Raw genomic sequence first — 10,949 nt, forward strand, 5'->3', positions numbered from 1 at the left:
TTATAAATCATGTCTGAAAAGGACGTACAGAAGAAATCCCCCCACTCATCCCCCCAGAAAGTTCTTTTACTCTGGATGAATCAAGTAATAGCCTAAGAAAACATCACTGATTCAGGTCAGGCTGCATCAAAAACATGTAAATACAACCCAGTCTAATCCTTCATTTCACATGATCCTCTCAAGTGACCCAAAAGTTCCAAGGGGGGGGGGGTATGTCATTCAATGAACCCCTGAGAGCTAACAAGACCCTGCAAAGAGGCAGAGCCCTGTTTCTTTCTGCCATGGACGAAAGCCATTTAACTTCAGCCCTTTTACAAATAGAAATCGGCTTTCTAAAGACTCCAGGGCAGGCGGTGACCAGCAAGAGACAACTCAATGACTGAGCCTTCTGAGTCATAAAATACATTTGAAAAGGAGAGATCAAAGCATGCCCAGGACCTATTCAAATCCAATTGCTTCCAACGCTCCTTGCAGGGACCCAGGCTTTCTAGAGAATGGGTCACTGCAGTTATAGTCTAGAAAGGCCACCACCAAAGAAGGATACAATGGGGACATTAGGGCAGCCGGCCATGGAGGAGAAACACCGCTAACGACTCAACTCTTGAGGACAAAGCAAAGAGAAGTGAAGGAAAACCAAGTGGCAAAACTGGATGGCGCATCAGGCATCGGGGTTGGAGGGGGTTCCCTTGGCAGCCTCTAGTTTAGCTGGATTGCAACCAGAGATTGGGCTCTTCTGTTACAGACAGAAGTGCCACCAACGTGGTTTACCAACCTCACTGAAACTAGTCATGGAAATTAAGTCTACTATCAAGATACCACTTTATACCCACAAAGATGGCTATTATTTAAAAATGGAAAATAACAAGTATTGGACAGAATGCATAGAAATTAAACTCTCCTACATTGCTGGTGAGAGTGCAAAATGGTTCAGCCACCGTGGAAAACAGTATGGCGGTTTCTCAAAAGGTTCCACATAAAAATGTCATGTGACCCAGCAATTCCACACCTAGGAATATACCCAAAATAACTGAAAACAGGTGCTCGAACAGACACACACCAGTTATTCACAATGTTCAAAAGATAAAAACAACCCAAATGTCCATTAACAAATGGATAAACAAAATGTGCTACATACACAAATGCAGTATCATCCAACTGTAAAAAGGAATAAGGTTCTGACACATGCTATATACCTTGAAAACACCCTGCTAAATGAAATAAGCCAGACACAAAAGGAGGAATGCTGTTTGATTCTACTTGAATGAAATAGCTAGAAATAGCAAATTCATAGAGACTGAAGGTAGATTAGAAGTCACCAGAAAATGGAGTAGGGGGAAGAGGGAGTTGTTGCTTGGTGGGTACATACAGAATGTTTGTAAATTTTAGAATTTAAATTAAAAAAAAATTAAGTATACCCATGTATTGCAGATCTGGGTGGAAATGCATCATGGGGAATAGTTTTGTGTCCTCTCATTTTATCTTTATATTAAGAACAGGGGTTGGTTTCAGAATTTCTTAAGAGGGACAGTGCCCCAACTAGAAGACATGTCATTATAAACACCTCAGGTACCAATACACTGCAAATAACCTTAAACTTCAAAGCCACTATTTTACTGTAAACTGCAGAACTCTGGTAGGTACAAGGAATTGATGGGAGTATGGCTTAACGGAGGGAGGCATGGTCAAATTAATACCAAAATCCCACCTCTGAGACTATATCTTCACAATGTGCATTAGCATGTTAAAAGGTCTGAAATATACTACAGTAAAGACACTTGTTTAACTTTGTTTAAACACAAAGCTTTCCTAACATATGACCATGGAACCCTTTTATTCCTGGAGTATCTCTTAACAAAAATAAGTACATGATAGTACAGCATCTCCTTTGGGAATCATCATTTTGGGGATTTTCTTATCAATATCAAATCGTAAAGAAATACTCCTTGATGAAAACATTTCCATGATCAAATAAATTAGGGAAACTCCAAGTTTAAACAGGGTACCTTGTCAAGTCATCTAAAGGTTGCTCTATGAATTCCCTAATATACACCACATGCAAACCAGGAGATCACTATCCCCTCTGGGGGTTCCTGGGGCCACTGTTTGCATTCTGCTCTTGGAGACACTCACAGACACTGCAAATGGAAGTTTCAGTCAAACTCTGAGGCATCTCATGCCAGTCTCTGATTAATGGAAGAAGAGTTGCCATCTGTTCTAGCAGATCTAGCATTCACTCGGATGAATCTCTCTAACAAGGATATTTGAAACATATCCTCTTCCTGAACTCTTGAATCATTCCATCACACTGAATCCATGACAGTGGTTGCTGGAGACAGAGTGTAGAAATGACTTCCAGGAAATGTGTACCCCCTGCCTTTACCAATAAAAAGGGCTGAGGAATGTCCAGGAGTTCCAAGTAGCTAGAAAAGGATGAAGAAATTCTCTTTCGTGACATGGGTTATTTTTCCTTCAACCCCATTTATCTATGTCCACAGTGAAGTGATCCCTCAATGTGGTTCCTTAAGTGATCTCACTATTGCTGTATGATAACTCTTAACAAGTGGATAAATGCATTGTTAGAGAATCACAGCCATAACAACAAAGATATTAAGATGCTGAAGGGATTTCTGTGCCTGATTCTTGTGTCTTTTCACAGAAAAAGGGGGAAACACCACCATTTGGGCTGAAAATATTTTTACTATTTCTTGTCCGCATATGATATAAAGAGATCCCAAACGAGGGTACATAAATGGCCTATAAGCAAAAGGGAAAGAATTTAACTTCAATAGCCATCTGAACAATGCAAACTAAACCCATAACGTGGTACTACTTCAAACCTATCAATCAGAGTGGCTAAATGGAAAGACAGACAATACCAAGTGTTGGTTAGGAGGTAAAGCAACTGGAACTCTCAGATACTCCTGATGGGAGTGTAAATTAGTACAGCTACTTTGAAAATCTGTTTGGTAGTATCTACTAAGGTGAACAAATACATATCCCACAACCCAGCAATTTCATTCCTACAAATGCATCTGACCAAAAATGTTCATAAATTATCGAAAAAACATATACAAGAATGTTCAGAAGTACTCTTGATAATAGTCCCAAACTAGGACTTGGAATGCCCATCAACAATCAGATGGAAATATTGTGGAATATTCACAGAGGAATACTGTGTAACCATAAGAACAGAGGAACAACATGTATGAATTTCACAAACATAATGCTGAGTGAAATAAGCCAGGCAGAGAAGTCATGCAGTATCATTCTTAATTATATAAAATTCAAACTAGGTATAATTAAACTATGTTAGAAGTCAGGATAGTTATTACCTGTGGTGGGCAGTGACTGGGAATCTTCTAGGACACTGGTAATATCTTGTGCCTTGATCTGACTGCTTGCTACATGGGTATGAACTTTGTGGAAATTCATTAATTTCCTGGACCATGTGCACTTATGATCTGGGTACTTTTCTGTGTGTACATTATAGTTCATAGAAAGGTTAGAAAATTATACAGAGTAGAGTCTTGGCTTCTCAGTTGCAATTCTGTCCTCTTCATTGTTTTTTCTTATTTTATTGAGTATGGGTGTGTGTGGGGGGGGTGCAGTTTGCTCAGTTCTTTGGATGGGATGTAGGGCAGGAAATGAATGGGGCTAAGCTTGACCATTTCCCTACCCTGGGTATACCAAGTAGACCTTCCATGGTCAACAAATTGGATAATCAGAGTCAGATGCCTAAAGCTGGCAATGGTCTTAGAAATCATTTTACATGGTTCAGGATAGGAAACCAAGTCCTAGGGAGGTAAAGTTAATTAACTAAGGACATGCAGCTGGTTTGTTGCAAAGCAGGGACAGAACCTGAGTCTCATGATCCCAGTTTATATCAGCCTTATACACAGGCATATCTGTCAAGTACTTCTCTCACAAAAAAGGAAAATCTTAACCTACTTCATGCTTATGTATTAAATCATAATTCACTCCCTGTTCAAAAGTGAATCTCTTCTGTAGAAAAGGTAACCCAACATCTATCAATATGAGGCAATTTATTAGCATCCCTATTCCTAACAGAGGGTGGAATTCTGAAAGAGCTAAATACAGGGGGTTTTGCTGGAAATGGAACGATGGAGCAATTGTTCCTAGCCAGCTTCTACTGCAGTATTTCCCATGGGAGAAGTTACTTAATCCCCCCAGTTATGTGACAGCAATTCTCTTGTTATTCCCATTTTAGAGAGGTGGAAACTAATGCACAAGTTACTTGCCAAAGGTCCTATGGGTGGGAGAACTGGAAAGGGACAGACTGCTCTTAACCAGTGGCATGTGGAATAAGGTAGTTTAAGCTACTCGGGTACGGTGTCTAAACTCTTTCTGAAAACTTTAGGATACTGAAATAAACAGAAGAGACAAATGTGGAAGGACCTAAAAAAAAATCAACACAATAAAGCAAGGTGTCAGGTGCATGGATGGTTCAGCAGTAGAATGCTCACCTTCCATGCTGGAGACCCGGATTTGAATCCTGGACCATGCACCAAAAAACAAAAACAAAAACAAAGCAAGGTATGTGTATGTGTGTGTGTGTATAAACATGTTAAAAACACAGCCGATTCCTGAGCCATATTCATCATTTAAATGCGTCAAACTGGGTTGGGATTTGTTAAATCTTTGATTTACTCCGTAGTTTAAAAGCCATACTAAAACACAATAACAAAAGTTATACGAAAGACTATCACGATGGTTCTGGTACTGATGAAAGCTTTTAGCTAACTTTTAGGCCACAATAGGATGGATTTAGGGGAGCAAAATTAATAGCTATACATCCACAAAAGAAAATAGATGGAATTTTTCTTCAAGGAAATTACCTAATTCAAATATTCATGTTTCCACTGAATCAGGAGCATTTGGGGGCAGGGGTTGGGGGGCAGAGTCTAAATTTCACATAACTCCCAGTGTTGGGTAGCCTGCAATGAGACCTCGGATACTTAACAAGTAACAGCGGTTTTGCATTTCCAATATTATTTATGCATGATAATAAAACTCCCGCACTATCGTCAATTGTAACAAATGTCCCTCACCAGCACAAGGCGTTAACAATAGGGTGGTATACTGGGATCCTGTATGTTATGCATGACTGTTCTGTAAACCCACAACTTCTCTAATAAAGGAAAACAAACAAAAAACTCCAGCACTTGTACCATTCTTAGCATTTTCACCACGTACTTTCATATTCATTGCCACCTAAGCCACCCACCACCCCGACTTGTTCTGTGGTTTGCAGTGCCCTGTAGATTACTAATCCTACATCCTCAGCAAGGCTTTCTCCCATTTTCCTTCTTGCATCCATCCCACGGCATTATTTCCATGTGTCTCAACACACGCAAACTCTTCTGTTAGCTCCTGACACTCCTGAATTGCAAGGCAGAATGAAATCAACGTCAAACACTATTTCCTGCCTCATATATTTGATTGAATCCTAAAGGAACTATCATTTAGACAGATCTTCCCAGCCTGGTGCTCAACAGATGAGGATTACACAGAGAGGAAATAACATTTGTCCCACGTGTTTTTTAAGTGCTTTGCCTCTCTGGATGCCACACTTAATCCTGCCGGCCCTTGAACACATCACACCACATCCTAAAAGGGTGTCATATGTGAGCAGGAGACACCAACAGATGAGCTGAAAAGAAAACAAAAGGCCTCCCTGCAGTAAAATGAAGATTGGGCTTAGCAAGGCTACGGAATGCAATTTTTGCACTGAAATCCTGTTTTCCCATTTCAAAGCAATGTAGAGGCATGCAGCTTGTTAGATTTATAGAATGTCGGGTCTCCCAAGACTTTGCAAAGCGAATGGCATCCATCAAATTAATTTCCTTGTGGATCATCTCAGACATGGAGAATAAAAAGGCCCAGACCATTAAACATCAAAAGAATGTTCCAAATGGTAATTAAAGTTCTATTACATTTTCTTCTTTTTTTTCCCTCGAAGATTAGATTAATTCAATTGCAAATATAATAAGTATCAAAGCTGACAGTGCGGACGTGTCGGGTTTGTGAGAAGAGCATTTAATATTGCAGGCATCTGTTCATTCAAGCAATACAGAGTACATGCAAGAGGGAGTCTGCTTCAGAGCATGGCGTACTCACCAAGCCGGCACACGTAGACACGGCAACGGAGGAAGAGCTGTCATTTCTGATAAATCCCTGATAGAAACAGCGCTGCACCGCAGGTTCCTGGTTCTCTGAAGCACCATCTTTTCCAAGTACCTGGACAATAAAGTGACTGCTCAAAATCGCCGAGGGCTTAAGTTCTAAGTGTAGTTCCTGTCCAAATGCTGAAAATCGGTAGTGCAGGGAGCTCCTGGCACTCTGCGCCGATCGCTTTCTCCTGCCGCTGTGCAAAATGTCGTGTGATATATATGATCCATCCGAGTCCACTTGCACTGGTGTGACAAAGACGTAATCTGCAGCGGGAAAAGTTGAGGCTGTCAGCACCCCGAGCCAACAATGCCAAATAGCCACTTTCCAACAGGCTGGCAAAGAGCAATGCAGAGCTCAAAGCTATCTTTGTTCCTTTTGTCATGCCCCTAGATTAAATATAATTCAGAGCAGTTCCTGAAGATTGCGACCCTGTGGATTCTACAATGAGCCCTGCCATAGTAATTCCTATAGAAACAGAAATCCAAGCACAATGCTGATGGATTTCAAAAATATTGTGGAAAATGTCACAGCTCTCCTTGTCTAGAGATAGATGTACTTTTCATATTCTAAGCCACAGAGCCATCCACAGAAATAGGTTTGGGGGGAGCAAAATGAATAAATATACATCCACAAAAGTAAATAAATGGAGGGAAAAAAAGTAAATTAATGGAACTTTTCTTCCAAGAAATTACCCTATTCAATCTTCACGTTTAAACTGAATTGGGAGCCTTTTCTTTTGGCCGAGTTTAAATTTCAAGTGATAACTCCCAGTGTTAGGTAACTTGAGATGAGACCTCAAATAATTGACAAGTAACAGCGGTTTCGTATTTCCAATATTATTTGTGCATGATAATAAAATTCTAGCACTTGGATCATCCCTAGCATTTTACCATGTGCTTTCACAGGGGTGATTCCATTTAATTGCAAGCATAAAATATTGCATGCAAATAAAAAAAAATGCCTCCGAATTGTCAGAAGTTTCCTATTATAGTCTGATGTTATGATTAAAATTGCTCAAACATGTTGGTGGGGGAGTGTCGGCTCAGGGACACCTGGAAAGGCATGTTTAAAATACCTTCACCCTTGCTCCTTAGAGCAGCACTTACTGCTGTCTGGTTCAAGGAGGAGCTAAAAAGCAATTTGCTGTTTGAGAAGGCAGCAGGCTGTTTTCCTTCATAAAACATTCAAACCGAAAAGTATCATCCCCCACAAAGATTTGGAACATGCCCACCGCACATTAGAAATGCTCTGCATTTCCACTTTCTAGGCACAGAATGGGAAACTAATTTGGAAAGTGTTTAGAAAGATTCCAAATAACTAAGAGGCATGTCTGAGTCACTTGGGTCCTTGGTTACTGGAGGAGGAAAAGAAGGAGGAATTTCCCTTTTCCCAAAACATTCTAACCAAAAAGGTTTAGGGAATGAACAGAAGCCCTGGAGCCAGCCGGGGGATCAATGTGTGATATTCTAATTAGGCCGACGTTTGCAAAGAAATCCAATATGACAATAATTTTTTCTGTGCATGACCCATCATCAGTGGCTCTTTCATTGCTGGGGCAGCCCTCAATTGTACAATGCTCTTTATCCACCCCACCACCACCATTTCTCTCCTTTTAACTAGAAATGCTAAAGAATTGACATGCATACTAAAACATAAAAACGATCATTGAAAGGAGGATTTCCCCTGTCTCAACCTTAAAAATTGAGCAGAATGAACACTATTTCCTTTCTCTTAAAAATCTCTAATATGCTGCTTTTGGCTCTTGATTAAATGGACCTTTCTCTTAGAGAGAAACCACCCCGCTTCTCCCACCAAACTAAAACCTAACCGAATCTGTGAATACTACCCTTGACAGAGTCTCTAGCAATAAGGTTTTTCTTACCTCTTTGTCCAAACCATTTCTGAACGATTGGGAAACCCTGCAGGAGCCTTTCCTGGCCAACCTTCTATGGAATTAGCCCACAAAATCCTCCCAGACTGGTTTGCTTCAGAGGGGAGAATGGGCAGGCTGATGGTTACAGGCTGATGGCTACAGTCTTGATGGTTACAGGGAGATGGTTACAGTCTGATGGTTACATTACAGGCTGATGGCTACAGGCTGATGGCTACAGGCTGATGCTGGGAGGAGGGGCAGTCCGAACCCCCTGGAAACACTGATTGCATTGACTGATTCACAAGTTGACCAAAGACGAGATCCTTGCAGGTGATGGCGGGACAGACGGAAACTCCAGTCATTTGCCCCTGATGGAACCATGAGGGGGCGTTTTGGAAACTGTAGCCTTTCTGGTTGGGCAAAAAGTGAATTTCTCCTCCAGAGCTCATTCCTGACTCTCCTCCACCCCCTCACTCACCGGTTCCCTGGCACAGGCCTTCTCGGCTACACCACCGATTCCCAACAGGCCTGCTTGTCTCCTGGCAGGAGAAGACAGCCCTGCAAAGCTAAAGTGTTTTAGAGTCTCAAGGAACCCAGCTTGGACAACAAGGTTTTGCTACTCATCTTGGGTCAGGGATCAGCTGTTCTCCTATAGCTGGTGGGAAAGAGGGATTTCCTTCAGGGCATCAGAGGGAAGTTAGTAAATGACACACGTGAAAGGTATTCTGGCAATTTGTGAATGGGGAACCCCAGGACAGATAGAAGAAAAAAACGCCCAGAGACTGCAAACTACCAGCTTTCCCCTATAAAAACGATCTTTGGAAATCCATGACACAAAGGCAGTGAAGAGCCCAGAAGGAAGAAAAGGAACAGAAGTAGAGAGGAGAGAGTGTAGGAAACAGAGGCTGGGAGAAGGAAAAGGGTTCACATTCTTTCCTTCTTTCACACACACAACTCCCAAACCAAGAATTAGTGCCAGTGGGCTTTCCCAGGACGGAAGGAAATGAGGAGGGGGTCTTTTGATACCAGTCACCCAGTCCCTGTCCACTTCTTTTCTAATCTGTCAAGGCAGTCAGGACTTTTTTTTAAACATTCCATCTGTGAAGGTGGAAAGTCTCGTTTTCTCCTGTCTGTGACCTGCAGCTTGAGGCACTGATTCTTCTGATAAGCCCAGAACCCTTGCCACACACTCCATCTCCAAACAGGAGCCATTTCCAGGAGGCACACACACTTGGCAGTTTGGGGGACCGGGTGGGCTTTTCTATCTTTGGGTGGGAGAGGGGAGGAAGGGATAAAGTGCCTTGGAAAGGCCCTTCTTGGGGGGTGGAGGGGGGAAATACGAACCATCATTTAATCCGCTGCCGTCACTGGCTAAGGCCGCGGCGACCCACGCACAGCAGAGGCAGCACAGCTGGAGCGCCTGCAAGAGAAAAGGTGACACCGCGCGTAAGGGGCGCGCCGGGGCGGACGCCTGGCGCCCCCTGCCACCCACTCTCGGAGCACCCCTCGGTGGGCACCTGCCTTAGCCAGGCGCCCCAGTCCCGCCCGGCCCCGGGGCGGGTCGGAGCCGGCGGCCGGGAGGGCGCACGCGAGCAGGAGGGCACACTCCATGGTCAGGTGCGGGCGCCGCGGCCACGGGCTGCGGGACGCGGCGGGCGGAGCGCACGAGCGGCGCGCATTCTTCCCGCGGGCCCGGAGCGCGGCGCCCCAGGTGTGGCCCAGGTGGGGCCTCCCCTCCTCCGGCCGCCCGCGCGCCCTCCCTTCTGCCGGGGCCGGCCTGTGGAGCTGCCGCCTGCGGCTCCCTGGGAGGCGTGGGGGGCTCCCGCGGCCGGGACCGGCGAGCGCCTCCGAGCGCAGACGGCGAGGGGACTCTGCCTGTGCTTGCCCGCCTGTCTGTGCGTCTGTCTGTGTCTGTGTCTGTGTGAGCGTCTGGGGCTCCCGGGGAAGGCAGCGCCGGCAGGCTCCCCAGGCGCGCGGGAGCCGAGCGCCCGCCTCTCCACCGCGCCGTGATTGGCGACCAGCGGCTCCCGGGCGCGTCCGAGCCCCCGGGCTGGTGCAAGGGCGTGGGATTCCCGGCTCCCGCTCCGAGGGAGGGGGCCAAAGGGCGGGGAGGCTGGGTGGGCGCGAGGGGGAGGCGGGCCGACCGCCGAGAGACGGAGGGAGGGGAGAGCCCCGGGTCAAGCTTGGAAAACCTAAATTAAGCGCACGGAGAGATGAGCTGAAGGCAGGCGAGAACGAGGGGGAGCAAGGGCTAGAAAGTGGCGAGGCTTCTTTCGCTGCCTGTGCAGACTTCTTATTTACAGCCTCCTGGAGAAAGAGTCAAGGTGGTTAGCATTCTCAATGCCTCTTAAGTGCCAGGTGCTTTCCCCCGCCTTATCTCATTTATCCTACTCCCAATCTTTGCGAGGTGGGAATTATCATCCTCTGGATTAGGATGAGAAACCCGAGGCTCAGATGGGCTCAGGATGCCGCGGCTACTCAATGGACCGTCCCGGGAACTCCCTAACTTGCACATCTAGGGCTGGAACAATGAGCCTTGCCACACTGTCTGTGGCTTGTGAAGACGCATGACCAGCGGCGGCCTCGCCTCTTCTCCCGGATCGTTCTCTTCTCCTCAAGTGAAGATGCCTCAGACTCTTCAAGATTGAATCCAGGCTCCAGACACCCAAACCTGCAGAAATCAGCCATCGCAAAACAGTGCTCGCCCTCTCCACGACTGTGCATGCAATTAGCTGTGAGCCTTTTCATTACTCAGTGCACTTGATCTTTATTTCCCTACTGTTTGCAGTGATGAACAAAACGTATTTTCCCCACAGACCAGCGGGAAGACCCCTGTTGGAAAACTCAACAACAAGGACAAAATGGTCACAACTGCTATGGAGGA

At 45.0% G+C, this 10,949-nt stretch overlaps 1 protein-coding gene across 1 annotated transcript in view; it reads right to left on the bottom strand.

Annotated features, from left to right (window-relative positions):
* Window positions 1-6,252, bottom strand: part of ADAMTS18 (ADAM metallopeptidase with thrombospondin type 1 motif 18) — a 159,656-nt gene extending 153,404 nt beyond the window's left edge. The window contains exon 1 of the mRNA XM_077133096.1: window positions 6,139-6,252. The gene's annotated coding sequence lies outside the window, so the exon portion shown is untranslated. The remainder of the gene's footprint in view (window positions 1-6,138) is intronic.
* Window positions 6,253-10,949: the final 4,697 nt, after the last annotated feature.

The sequence above is a fragment of the Tamandua tetradactyla genome, chromosome 16 (assembly GCF_023851605.1).
Source record: "Tamandua tetradactyla isolate mTamTet1 chromosome 16, mTamTet1.pri, whole genome shotgun sequence".
NCBI lineage: Eukaryota > Metazoa > Chordata > Mammalia > Pilosa > Myrmecophagidae > Tamandua > Tamandua tetradactyla.